This window comes from Pseudophryne corroboree, chromosome 2 (genome assembly GCF_028390025.1).
Source record: "Pseudophryne corroboree isolate aPseCor3 chromosome 2, aPseCor3.hap2, whole genome shotgun sequence".
Classification (NCBI taxonomy): Eukaryota; Metazoa; Chordata; class Amphibia; order Anura; family Myobatrachidae; genus Pseudophryne; species Pseudophryne corroboree.
The window spans coordinates 1,008,135,644-1,008,150,429 of NC_086445.1; the positions used below are offsets into that span (position 1 = coordinate 1,008,135,644).

The following is a 14,786-nucleotide window of genomic DNA, read 5'->3' on the forward strand; positions in this document are numbered from 1 at the left end:
AGTACAGGTCGGATATACTAATATCCACTTTAATAAGACTCCATAGTACCCGGTGGTGAAGTCCAGCATAGGGGAGCTGGCGCTCCCTCCTCCGGCCCAGGGCGTCATGTACTGCTGGTGTTCCCGCCCTGGAGCTGCCTCACATTCTCCCTCACTCCCTGACTGAGATGCTGGGCGCCATTTTCTAAAATAGATGCGACTGGTCTCCGGGACTGCAGGGCAAGGTCTCCTTTGTAAACCCGCCTGTACATCAGCGCCGTGGTTTTACAAGCACTTAAGTATTCTACAAGTCAATATTAAGACAGCGTTAGTTAAGAACAAGTGTACCTGTGCCAGAATATATTGTACAAGTATTCTGATATATCCATCCGGTCTCAGACCGTGCATTGTTAAATATAATATACATATACTAGTCCAGTGCAGTTTTATTGTGTTACTAAAATAATTATCTGCATTGTCACTGTGACTGTGTGTGCCGGTATTTGCTGTGTGGATTTCACTTTCAGTGTATCCCAGCTATATCTATCACTGTATTCTGTACCCTAGGGGACTAGGTGCGTCAGGGTCCATATATAGTGTTTCACAGTATTTACCGATTAAAGTGTACTCTACTGTGTACTCAGGGGGTCATTCCGAGTTGTTCGTTCGTTGCCGATTTTCGCAACGGAGCGATTAAGGCGAAAATGCGCATGGTATGCAGGGCGCATGCGCTAAGTATTTTAGCTCAAAACTTAGTAGATTTACTCACGTCCGAACGAAGAATTTTCATTGTTGAAGTGTTCTGAGTGTGATTGACAGGAAGTGGGTGTTTCTGGGCGGAAACTGACCGTTTTCTGGGAGTGTGCGGAAAAACGCAGGCGTACCAGGATAAAACGCGGGAGTGTCTGGAGAAACGGGGGAGTGACTGGCCGAACGCAGGGCGTGTTTGTGACGTCAAACCAGGAACGAAACGGGCTGAGCTGATCGCAATGTAGGAGTAAGTCTCGAGCTACTCAGAAACTGCTAAGAATTTTCTATTCGCAATTCTGCTAATCTTTCGTTCGCTATTCTGCTAAGCTAAGATACACTCCCAGAGGGCGGCGGCCTAGCGTGTGCACTGCTGCTAAAATCTGCTAGCAAGCGAACAACTCGGAATGACCCCCTATGTCACCTAATACCGGATTTATTCGCTGGTGTTGTGTACTAGGCACTCAGTCGCATAATACCAGACTTATTTGCTGGTGTTTGTGTACTGTGTGCGCAGTCACATACTAGGGAATTTATTCGCAGGTGTTGTACTCTGTCTGGCTGTATCGTACGCTCTGCGGTTGCATCCACTAATAATGTCTAACGCAAAGGGTGGGAAATCCGAGGACGCTCCTGCATCCTGCAGCGCATGCGCCAAGCATTTGCCTGAGGGGGAAGTTTTGTATGACGGTCTGTGTACTTTGTGCCATACATCTCCCAGTCAGTCCGCGGCTCCTATAACCAATCAGGAGCCACCTTGGGCGGCATCCTCAGCTATGCTAAATACGCTTGTGACACTCCCTATGCCCCCTAGGGGCTTTCCTGTGCAATTACAGCCACATATTGTCCCTATGGTAAATCCGCCTTGGGCGGATAATTTGTCTACCCACTTGGCAGCACTTGAGTCAATCCTTGGACATATAACTGCCCCAAGTCATTCTCACGTCACGGGTTCATCTAAGCGGGCTACTTTCTCCTCACAATCCATTGTCTTCTGATGAGGATGGGGAGTATACTGTCCCGTCAGACACTGACACGGCTGCTTCTGACAAGGAATCTACTACTCAGGTTCATGTCCCTGACTTAGTGGTTGCTATTAAGCAGATCCTACAAATCACTGATGGTGATGAGGATTCCACTACGGTGTCTAAGAAACCTGATAAGTTTAAACGTCAGAAGGTACCTAAAATATTACTGCATTCTGACCATCTAGTGGACATACAACAAGAACCCTGGTCTTCTCCAGGATAGAAACTCTCCCTGTCTAAAAGGATGTTTACTCGCTATCCTCTCACTACAGAGTTGTGTAACAAGTGGGAAAATTCACCATCGGTGGATTCCCATGTCACCCGTCTAGTGGTGTCGTCTACTCTGCCTGTCACCACTGTCACCTCACAGAAGGAATCAACAGTTAGCGTGTGGAGGGATGCCTGAAGTCTATTTACTCCCTTAGGTGCTGTACATAGGGGGTAATTCCAAGTTGATCGCAGCAGGAATTTTGTTAGCAGTTGGGCAAAACCATGTGCACTGCAGGGGTGGCAGATATAGCATGTGCAGAAAGAGTTGATTACCCCCCCATAGACCCACTATAGCAGCCTCTTGGGCTGCAAAAGGAATTGAAGCATGGGTTCAGTCATTAGAGGAAGAGCTGCCTCAGGATATATCTGACATTGGCAGACAGTACCTGTCTCACATACCACCACCGCCTATTACATTCAGGAGGCGTCCTCCGAGGCAGGTGTGTTGGCGGCTAATGCATCGATTACGTCCATCCTGGCTCGCCGTATTCTGTGGTTGAGGTCATGGAAGGTGGACCTGGACTCCAATAAGACCTTGGAGGTACTCCCTTTTCTCTGACGTCCTAGTGGATGCTGGGTACTCCGTAAGGACCACGGGGAATAGACGGGCTCCGCAGGAGACTGGGCACTCTTTAAAGAAAGATTAGGTACTACATCTGGTGTGCACTGGCTCCTCCCTCTATGCCCCTCCTCCAGACCTCAGTTAGAATCTGTGCCCGGCCTGAGCTGGATGCACTTAGTGGGCTCTCCTGAGTTCACTATAAAGAAAGTATTTGTTAGTTTTTTTTATTTTCAGTGAGATCTGCTGGCAACAGACTCACTGCTACGAGGGACTTAGGGGAGAGAAGCAAACCTACCTGCTTGCAGCTAGCTTGTGCTTCTAAGGCTACTGGACACCATTAGCTCCAGAGGGATCGAACACAGGGCCCGACCTCGATCGTCCGTTCCCGGAGCCGCGCCGCCGTCCCCCTTGCAGAGCCAGAAGACGGAAGATTCCGGGAGAAAATCGGCGGCTGAAGACTCCGGTCTTCAATAAGGTAGCGCACAGCACTGCAGCTGTGCGCCATTGCTCCCACAGCACACCACACGCTCCGGTCACTGGTGGGTGCAGGGCGCTGGGGGGGGGGCACCCTGGGCTGCAATTTGTATACCTTTTGGCACAAAAAGCGCATAATACAGTGTATAACACTGTATATGTGCAAAAAAACCCGCCATTAACATTATAAAAAGCGGGAGAAGCCCGCCGCTGAAGGGGCGGGGCTCTCTTCCTCAGCACAGCCAGCGCCATTTTCTCTTCACAGCTCCGCTGGAAGGACGCTCCCAGGCTCTCCCCTGCAGTATACACTACAGAAAGGGTAAAAAAGAGAGGGGGGGCACATAAATTTAGGCGCAAATTGTGATATTAGCAGCTATAGGGGGAAAATTCACTTTGTGTATAGTGTATTTCTCTGACGTCCTAGTGGATGCTGGGAACTCCGTAAGGACCATGGGGAATAGACGGGCTCCGCAGGAGACTGGGCACTCTAAGAAAGAATTAGGACTACTGGTGTGCACTGGCTCCTCCCTCTATGCCCCTCCTCCAGACCTCAGTTAGAATCTGTGCCCGGCTCGAGCTGGTTGCACACTAGGGGCTCTCCTGAGCTCCTAGTAAAGAAAGTATTTATTAGGTTTTTCTCTGACGTCCTAAGTGGATGCTGGGGACTCCGTCAGGACCATGGGGATTAGCGGCTCCGCAGGAGACAGGGCACAAAAGTAAAAGCTTTAGGATCAGGTGGTGTGCACTGGCTCCTCCCCCTATGACCCTCCTCCAAGCCTCAGTTAGATTTTTGTGCCCGGCCGAGAAGGGTGCAATCTAGGTGGCTCTCCTAAAGAGCTGCTTAGAGTAAAAGTTTGTTAGGTTTTTTATTTTCAGTGAGTCCTGCTGGCAACAGGCTCACTGCTACGAGGGACTTAGGGGAGAGAAGTGAACTCACCTGCGTGCAGGATGGATTGGCTTCTTAGGCTACTGTACACCATTAGCTCCAGAGGGAGTCGGAACACAGGTCTCACCCTGGGGTTCGTCCCGGAGCCGCGCCGCCGACCCCCCTTGCAGATGCCGAAAAGTGAAGGTCCAGAAACGGCGGCAGAAGACTCTTCAGTCTTCATAAGGTAGCGCACAGCACTGCAGCTGTGCGCCATTGTTGTCAGCACACTTCATAGCAGCGGTCACTGAGGGTGCAGGGCGCTGGGGGGGGGCGCCCTGGGCAGCAATGATAGTACCTTATTCTGGCTAAAAATACATCACATATAGCCCCTGGGGGGCTATATGGATGTATTTAACCCCTGCCAGGTCTCAGAAAAACGGGAGAAGAAGCCCGCCGAAAACGGGGCGGGGCCTATTCTCCTCAGCACACAGCGCCATTTTCCCTCACAGAAATGCTGGTGGGAAGGCTCCCAGGCTCTCCCCTGCACTGCACTACAGAAACAGGGTTAAAACAGAGAGGGGGGGCACTTATTTGGCGATATGTATATATATATATTAAAATGCTATAAGGGAAAAACACTTATATAAAGGTTGTCCCTGTATAATTATAGCGTTTTTGGTGTGTGCTGGCAAACTCTCCCTCTGTCACCCCAAAGGGCTAGTGGGGTCCTGTCCTCTATCAGAGCATTCCCTGTGTGTGTGCTGTGTGTCGGTACGTGTGTGTCGACATGTATGAAGACGATGTTGGTGAGGAGGCGGAGCAATTGCCTGAAATGGTGATGTCACTCTCTAGGGAGTCGACACCGGAATGGATGGCTTATTTAAGGAATTACGTGATAATGTCAACACGCTGCAAGGTCGGTTGACGACATGAGACGGCCGGCAAACAAATTAGTACCTGTCCAGGCGTCTCAAACACCGTCAGGGGCTGTAAAACGCTCATTTACCTCAGTCGGTCGACACAGACACAGACACGGACACTGACTCCAGTGTCGACGGTGAAGAAACAAACGTATTTTCCTTTAGGGCCACACGTTACATGTTAAGGGCAATGAAGGAGGTGTTACATATTTCTGATACTACAAGTACCACAAGAAGGGTATTATGTGGGGTGTGAAAAAACTACCTGTAGTTTTTCCTGAATCAGATAAATTAAATGAAGTGTGTGATGATGCTTGGGTTTCCCCCGATAGAAAATTATTGGCGGTATACCCTTTCCCGCCAGAAGTTAGGGCGCGTTGGAAAACACCCTTTAGGGTGGATAAGGCGCTCACACGCTTATCAAAACAAGTGGCGGTACCGTCTCCAGATAGGGCCGCCCTCAAGGAGCCAGCTGAGAGGCTGGAAAATATCCTAAAAAGGTATATACACACATACTGGTGTTATACTGCGACCAGCGATCGCCTCAGCCTGGATGTGCAGCGCTGGGGTGGCTTGGTCGGATTCCCTGACTGAAAATATTGATACCCTTGACAGGGACAGTATTTTATTGACTATAGAGCATTTAAAGGATGCATTTCTATATATGCGAGATGCACAGAGGGATATTTGCACTCTGGCATCAAGAGTAAGTGCGATGTCCATATCTGCCAGAAGATGTTTATGGACACGACAGTGGTCAGGTGATGCAGATTCCAAACGGCACATGGAAGTATTGCCGTATAAAGGGGAGGAGTTATTTGGGGTCGGTCCATCGGACCTGGTGGCCTCGGCAACAGCTGGAAAATCCACCTTTTTTACCCCAAATCACATCTCAGCAGAAAAAGACACCGTCTTTTCAGCCTCAGTCGTTTCGTCCCCATAAGGGCAAGCGGGCAAAAGGCCAGTCATATCTGCCCAGGGATAGAGGAAAGGGAAGAAGACTGCAGCAGGCAGCCCATTCCCAGGAACAGAAGCCCTCCACAGCTTCTGCCAAGTCCTCAGCATGACGCTGGGGCCGTACAAGCGGACTCAAGTGCGGTGGGGGGTCGTCTCAAGAGTTTCAGCGCGTAGTGGGCTCACTCGCAAGTGGACCCCTGGATCCTACAAGTAGTATCCCAGGGGTACAGACTGGAAATTCGAGACGTCTCCCCCTCGCAGGCTCCTGATGTCTGCTTTACCAACGCCTTCCTCCGACAGGGAGGCAGTATTGGAAACAATTCACAAGCTGTATTCCCAGCAGGTGATAATCAAAGTACCCCTCCTACAACAAGGAAAGGGGTATTATTCCACACTATATTGTGGTACTGAAGCCAGACGGCTCGGTGAGACCTATTCTAAATGGGAAATCTTTGAACACTTACATACAAAGGTTCAAATCAAGATGGAGTCACTCAGAGCAGTGATAGCGAACCAGGAAGAAGGGGACTATATGGTGTCCCTGGACATCAAGGATGCTTACCTCCATGTCCCAAATTGCCCTTCTCACCAAGGGTACCTCAGGTTCGTGGTACGGAACTGTCACTATCAGTTTCAGACGCTGCCGTTTGGATTGTCCACGGCACCTCGGGTCTTTACCAAAGTAATGGCCGAAATGATGATTCTTCTTCAAAGAAAAGGCGTCTTAATTATCCCTTACTTGGACGATCTCCTGATAAGGGCAAGGTCCAGAGAACAGTTGGAAGTCGGAGTAACACTATCTCAAGTAGTTCTACGACAGCACGGGTGGATTCTAAATATCCAAAATCGCAGCCGTTTCCGACGACACGTCTGCTGTTCCTAGGGATGGTTCTGGACACAGTCCAGAAAAAGGTGTTTCTCCCGGAGGAGAAAGCCAGGGAGTTATCCGAGCTAGTCAGGAACCTCCTAAAACCAGGAAAAGTGTCAGTGCATCATTGCACAAGAGTCCTGGGAAAAATGGTGGCTTATTACGAAGCGATTCCATTCGGCAGATTCCACGCAAGAACTTTTCAGTGGGATCTGCTGGACAAATGGTCCGGATCGCATTTTCAGATGCATCAGCGGATAACCCTATCTCCAAGGACAAGGGTGTCTCTCCTGTGGTGGTTACAGAGTGCTCATCTTCTAGAGGGCCGCAGATTCGGCATTCAGGATTGGATGCTGGTGACCACGGAGGCCAGCCTGAGAGGCTGGGGAGCAGTCACACAGGGAAAAAATTTCCAGGGAGTGTGATCAAGTCTGGAGATTTTTCTCCACATAAATATACTGGAGCTAAGGGCAATTTACAATGCTCTAAGCTTAGCAAGACCTCTGCTTCAAGGTCAGCCGGTATTGATCCAGTGGGACAACATCACGGCAGTCGCCCACGTAAACTTCCTCAGCAGGCACAACCTCCACCCGGGAGAGTGGGGACTTCATCGGGAAGTCTTCCACATGATTGTGAACCGTTGGAAAAGACCAAAGGTGGACATGATGGCGTCCCGCCTGAACAAAAAACTGGACAAGTATTGCGCCAGGTCAAAAGACCCTCAGGCAATAGCTGTGGACGTTCTGGTAACACCGTGGGTGTACCAGTCGGTGTATGTCTTCCCTCCTCTGCTTCTCATACCCAAGGTATTGAGAATTATAAGACGTAGAGGAGTAAGAACTATACTCGTGGCTCCGGATTGGCCAAGAAGGACTTGGTACCCGGAACTTCAAGAGATGCTCACAGAGGACTCATGGCCTCTGCCGCTAAGAAGGGACTTGCTTCAGCAAGTACCATGTCTGTTCCAAGACTTACCGCGGCTGCGTTTGACGGCATGGCGGTTGAACGCCGGATCCTAAGGGAAAAAAGGCATTCCGGAAGAGGTCATTCCTACCCTGGTCAAAGCCAGGAAGGAGGTGACCGCACAACATTATCACCACATGTGGCGAAAATATGTTGCGTGGTGTGAGGCCAGGAAGGCCCCATGAAGAAATTTCAACTCGGTCGTTTCCTGCATTTCCTGCAAACAGGAGTGTCTATGGGCCTCAAATTGGGGTCCATTAAGGTTCAAATTTCGGCCCTGTCGATTTTCTTCCAGAAAGAATTGGCTTCAGTTCCTGAAGTCCAGAAGTTTGTCAAGGGAGTACTGCATATACAACCCCCTTTTGTGCCTCCAGTGGCACTGTGGGATCTCAACGTAGTTCTGGGATTCCTAAAATCACATTGGTTTAAACCGCTCAAATCTGTGGATTTGAAATATCTCACAGGGAAAGTGACCATGCTGTTGGCCCTGGCCTCGGCCAGGCGAGTGTCAGAATTGGCGGCGTTTGTCTCAAAAAGCCCATATCTGATTGTCCATTCGGACAGGGCAGAGCTGCGGACTCATCCCCAGTTTCTCCCTAAGGTGGTGTCAGTGTTTCACCCGAACCAGCTTATTGTGGTACCTGCGGCTACTAGGGACTTGGAGGACTCCAAGTTGCTAGATGTTGTCAGGGCCCTGAAAATATAGTTTCCAGGACGGCTGGAGTCAGGAAGACTGACTTGCTGTTATCCTGTATGCACCCAACAAACTGGGTGCTCTTGCTTCTAAGCAGTCGATTGCTAGTTGGATGTGTAGTACAATTCAGCTTGCACATTCTGTGGCAGGCCTGCCACAGCCAAATTATGTAAATGCCCAAAGTATCAACTTTGCCGAGCTGATACTTGGTCAGGGGCACACCCTGACTGAGGAGGACCTGGAGTTCTCTCATTCGGTGCTGCAGAGTCATCCGCACTCTCCCGCCCGTTTGGGAGCTTTGGTATAATCCCCATGGTCCTGACGGAGTCCCCAGCATCCACTTAGGACGTCAGAGAAAATAAGAATTTACTTACCGATAATTCTATTTCTCGTAGTCCGTAGTGGATGCTGGGCGCCCATCCCAAGTGCGGATTGTCTGCAATACTTGTACATAGTTATTGTTACAAAAATCGGGTTATTATTGTTGTGAGCCATCTTGTCAGAGGCTCCGCTGTTATCATGCTGTTACCTGGGTTCAGATCACAGGTTGTACAGTGTGATTGGTGTGGCTGGTATGAGTCTTACCCGGGATTCAAAATCCTTCCTTATTGTGTACGCTCGTCCGGGCACAGTATCCTAACTGAGGCTTGGAGGAGGGTCATAGGGGTAGGAGCCAGTGCACACCACCTGATCCTAAAGCTTTTACTTTTGTGCCCTGTCTCCTGCGGAGCCGCTAATCCCCATGGTCCTGACGGAGTCCCCAGCATCCACTACGGACTACGAGAAATAGAATTATCGGTAAGTAAATTCTTATTTTTATTTTCAGTGAGATCTGCTGGCAACAGACTCACTGCTACGAGGGACTTAGGGGAGAGAAGCGAACCTACCTGCTTGCAGCTAGCTTGGGCTTCTAGGCTACTGGACACCATTAGCTCCAGAGGGATCGAACACAGGCCCAGCCTCGGTCGTCCGGTCCCGGAGCCGCGCCGCCGTCCCCCTTGCAGAGCCAGAAGACGGAAGATTCCGAGGAGAAAATCGGCGGCTGAAGACTCCGGTCTTCATTAAGGTAGCGCACAGCACTGCAGCTGTGCGCCATTGCTCCCCATGCACACCACATACTCCGGTCACTGATGGGTGCAGGGCGCTGGGGGGGGGGGGGGGGGGCGCGCCCTGGGCTGCAATTGGATTACCTTAAAAATGGCAAAAAACACATAATATAGTCTAATAAGCTATATATGTGTAAAAATCCCCTGCCATAATATTAATATAAAGAGCGGGAGAAGCCCGCCGAAAAAGGGGCGGGGCTATCTCCCTCAGCACACTGGCGCCATTTCCTCTTCACAGCTCCGCTGGAAGGACGCTCCCCAGGTTCTCCCCTGTAGTTTCCAGGCTCAATAGGGTAAAAAAGAGAGGGGGGGCACTAAATTTAGGCGCAATACTGTGTATTATAGCTGCTATAGGGAAAATCACTTTGTGTAGTGTAAAATCCCTGTGTTATATAGCGCTGTGGTGTGTGCTGGCATACTCTCTCTCTGTCTCCCCAAAGGACTTTGTGGGGTCCTGTCCTCAGTCAGAGCATTCCCTGTGTGTGTGCGGTGTGTCGGTACGGCTGTGTCGACATGTTTGATGAGGAGGCTTATGTGGAGGCGGAGCAGGTGCCGATAAATGGGATGTCACCCCCTGCGGGGTCGACACCAGAGTGGATGGATATGTGGAAGGTATTAACCGACAGTGTCAACTCCTTACATAAAAGGTTTGATGACATAACAGCTGTGGGACAGCCGGCTTCTCAGCCAGTGCCTGCCCAGGCGTCTCAAAGGCCATCAGGGGCTCAAAAACGCCCGCTACCTCAGATGGCAGTCACAGATGTCGACACGGAGTCTGACTTCAGTGTCGACGACGACGAGACTAATGTGCATTCCACTAAGGCTATCCGTTGCATGACTACGGCAATGAAAAATGTGTTGCACATTTCTGACATTAACCCAAGTACCACTAAAAAGGGTATTATGTTTGGGGAGAAAAAGCAACCAGTGGTTTTTCCCCCTTCAGATGAGTTAAATGAAGTGTGTGAAGAAGCGTGGGCATCCCCTGATAAAAAATTAGTGATTTCTAAAAAGTTACTAATGGCGTACCCTTTCCCGCCAGAGGACAGGGTACGTTGGGAGACATCCCCGAGGGTGGATAAAGCGCTCACACGCTTGTCAAAAAAGGTGGCACTACCGTCTCAGGATACGGCCGCCTTAAAGGAGGCTGCGGATAGAAAGCAGGAGGCTATCCTGAAGTCTGTATATACACACTCAGGTACTATACTGAGACCTGCTATTGCTTCAGCATGGATGTGCAGTGCTGCAGCAGCGTGGTCGGATTCCCTGTCTGATAATATTGATTCCCTTGACAGGGACACTATATTGCTAACCATAGAGCATATTAAAGACGTAGTCTTATACATGAGAGATGCACAGAGGGATATTTGCCGGCTGGCATCTAGAATAAATGCAATGTCCATTTCTGCCAGGAGAGTATTATGGACTCGGCAGTGGACAGGTGATGCGGATTCTAAAAGGCACATGGAGGTTTTGCCTTACAAGGGTGAGGAATTGTTTGGGGATGGTCTCTCGGACCTCGTTTCCACAGCGACAGCTGGGAAGTCGACATTTTTACCCCAGGTTCCCTCACAGCCAAAGAAAGCACCGTACTATCAGGTACAGTCCTTTCGGCCCGAGAAAGTCAAGCGGGTTAAAGGCGCGTCCTTTCTGCCCAGAGGCAGGGGTAGAGGGAAAAAGCTGCACCATACAGCCAGTTCCCAAGAACAGAAATCCTCCCCTGCTTCCACTAAATCCACCGCATGACGCTGGGGCTCCACAGGTGGAGCCAGGTGCGGTGGGGGCCCGTCTCCGGAACTTCAGCGACCGGTGGGTTTGCTCACAGGTGGATCCCTGGGTTCTACAAGTGGTATCTCAGGGATACAAGCTGGAATTCGAGACGTCTCCCCCTTGCCGTTACCTCAAATCAGCCTTGCCAGCTACCCCCCCGGACAGGGAGGTGGTGCTGGCGGCAATTCACAAGCCGTTCCTCCAGCAGGTGATAATAAAAGTTCCCCTCCTTCAACAGGGACGGGGTTACTATTCCACAATGTTTGTGGTACCGAAACCAGACGGTTCGGTGAGACCCATTCTAAATTTAAAATCCTTGAACACTTATATAAGAAGGTTCAAGTTCAAAATGGAATCGCTCAGGGCGGTTATTGCAAGCCTGGAAGAAGGGGATTACATGGTATCACTGGACATCAAGGATGCGTACCTGCATGTCCCCATTTACCCACCTCACCAGGTGTACCTCCGATTTGTGGTACAAGACTGCCATTACCAATTCCAGACGTTGCCGTTTGGTCTGTCCACGGCACCGAGGGTATTTACCAAGGTAATGGCCGTAATGATGATACTCCTTCGAAAGAAGGGAGTTCTAATTATCCCATACTTGGACGATCTCCTTATAAAGGCGAGGTCCAGGGAGCAGTTGTTGGTCGGAGTAGCACTATCTCAGGAAGTGCTACAACAGCGCGGCTGGATTCTGAATATTCCAAAGTCGCAGCTGGTTCCTACGACGCGTCTGCTGTTCCTGGGTATGATTCTGGACACAGAACAGAAGAAGGTGTTTCTCCCGGAGGAGAAGGCCAAGGAGTTGTCATCTCTGGTCAGAGACCTCCTGAAACCAAAACAGGTGTCGGTGCATCACTGTACGCGAGTCCTGGGAAAGATGGTAGCTTCTTACGAGTCAATTCCATTCGGCAGGTTCCATGCAAGGATCTTTCAGTGGGATCTGTTAGACAAGTGGTCCGGATCGCATCTTCAGATGCATCGGCTGATCACCCTGTCCCAGAGGGCCAGGGTGTCTCTGCTGTGGTGGCTGCAGAGTGCTCATCTTCTAGAGGGCCGCAGATTCGGCATACAGGACTGGGTCCTGGTAACCACAGATGCAAGCCTCCGAGGTTGGGGGGCAGTCACTCAGGGAAGAAACTTCCAAGGACAATGGTCAAGTCAGGAGGCTTCCTTACACATAAATATTCTGGAACTAAGGGCCATTTACACTGCCCTAAGTCAGGCAAGACCCCTGCTTCAAAACCAGCCGGTGCTGATTCAGTCAGACAACATCACGGCGGTCGCCCATGTAAACCGACAGGGCGGCACAAGAAGCAGGATGGCGATGGCAGAAGCCACAAGGATTCTCCGATGGGCGGAAAATCATGTGATAGCACTGTCAGCAGTGTTCATTCCGGGAGTGGACAACTGGGAAGCAGACTTCCTCAGCAGGCACGACCTCCACCCGGAAGAGTGGGGACTTCATCCAGAAGTCTTCCAACTGATTGTAAACCGTTGGGAACGGCCACAGGTGGACATGATGGCGTCCCGCCTAAACAAAAAGCTAAAAAGATATTGCGCCAGGTCAAGGGACCCTCAGGCGATAGCTGTGGACGCTCTAGTGACACCGTGTGTGTACCAGTCGGTTTATGTGTTCCCTCCTCTTCCTCTCATACCAAAGGTGCTGAGGATAATAAGAAAAAGAGGAGTAAGAACTATACTCATCGTTCCGGATTGGCCAAGAAGGACTTGGTACCCGGAACTACAAGAAATGATATCAGAGGACCCTTGGCCTCTGCCTCTCAGACAGGACCTGCTACAGCAGGGGCCCTGTCTGTTCCAAGACTAACCGCGGCTGCGTTTGACGGCATGGCGGTTGAACACCGGATCCTGATGGAAAAGGGCATTCCAGTTGAAGTCATTCTTACGCTGATAAAGGCTAGGAAAGAGGTGACAGCAAAGCATTATCACCGCATATGGCGAAAATATGTTGCTTGGTGTGAGGCTATGAAGGCCCCCACAGCAAAATTTCAGCTGGGTCGTTTTCTGCACTTCCTACAGTCAGGAGTGACTATGGGCCTAAAATTGGGATCCATTAAAGTCCAGATTTCGGCCCTGTCTATTTTCTTTCAAAAAGAACTGGCTTCACTGCCTGAAGTTCAGACGTTTGTTAAGGGAGTGCTGCATATTCAGCCCGCTTTTGTGCCCCCAGTGGCACCTTGGGATCTCAACGTGGTGTTGGATTTCCTAAAATCACATTGGTTTGAGCCACTTCAGACCGTGGAATTAAAATATCTCACGTGGAAAGTGGTCATGCTTTTGGCCTTGGCTTCGGCTAGGCGGGTGTCAGAATTGGCGGCTTTGGCCTGTAAAAGCCCCTATCTGATCTTCCATATGGACAGAGCAGAATTGAGGACGCGTCCCCAATTCCTCCCTAAGGTGGTATCAGCTTTTCACTTGAACCAACCTATTGTGGTGCCTGCAGCTACTCAGGACTTGGAGGCTTCCAAGTTGCTGGACGTAGTCCGGGCCCTGAAAATCTATGTTTCCAGGACGGCTAGAGTCAGAAAGACTGACTCGCTGTTTATCCTGCATGCACCCAACAAGTTGGGTGCTCCTGCTTCTAAGCAGACTATTGCTCGCTGGATCTGCTCCACGATTCAACTTGCACATTCTGCGGCGGGACTGCCGCATCCTAAATCAGTCAAAGCCCATTCCACGAGGAAGGTGGGCTCTTCTTGGGCGGCTGCCCGAGGGGTCTCGGCTTTACAACTTTGCCGAGCTGCTACCTGGTCGGGATCAAACACGTTTGCAAAATTCTACAAGTTTGATACCCTGGCTGAGGAGGACCTTGAGTTTGCTCATTCGGTGCTGCAGAGTCATCCGCACTCTCCCGCCCGTTTGGGAGCTTTGGTATAATCCCCATGGTCCTTACGGAGTTCCCAGCATCCACTAGGACGTCAGAGAAAATAAGAATTTACTCACCGGTAATTCTATTTCTCGTAGTCCGTAGTGGATGCTGGGCGCCCATCCCAAGTGCGGATTGTCTGCAATACTTGTATATAGTTATTGTTATGAGCCATCTGTTCGTGAGGCTCAGTTATTATTCATACTGTTAACTGGGTATAGTATCACGAGTTGTACGGTGTGATTGGTGTGGCTGGTATGAGTCTTACCCAGGATTCCAAATCCTTTCCTTATTGTGTCAGCTCTTCCGGGCACAGTTTCCCTAACTGAGGTCTGGAGGAGGGGCATAGAGGGAGGAGCCAGTGCACACCAGTAGTCCTAATTCTTTCTTAGAGTGCCCAGTCTCCTGCGGAGCCCGTCTATTCCCCATGGTCCTTACGGAGTTCCGAGCATCCACTACGGACTACGAGAAATAGAATTACCGGTGAGTAAATTCTTATTATCCCTCTGTTATATAGCGCTCTGGTGTGTGCTGGCATACTCTCTCTCTGTCTCCCCAAAGGACTTTGTGGGGTGCTGACCTCAGTCAGAGCATTCCCTGTGTGTGTGTGCGGTGTGTCGACATGTTTGATGAGGACGCTTACGTGGAGGCGGAGCAGGTGCCGATAAGTGTGATGTCGCCCCCTGC

At 50.4% G+C, this 14,786-nt stretch overlaps 1 protein-coding gene across 1 annotated transcript in view; it reads left to right on the top strand.

The window, feature by feature from the left end:
- GET1 (guided entry of tail-anchored proteins factor 1) overlaps window positions 1-14,786 on the top strand; it is a 339,667-nt gene that overhangs the window by 23,353 nt on the left and 301,528 nt on the right. The window lies entirely within an intron of this gene.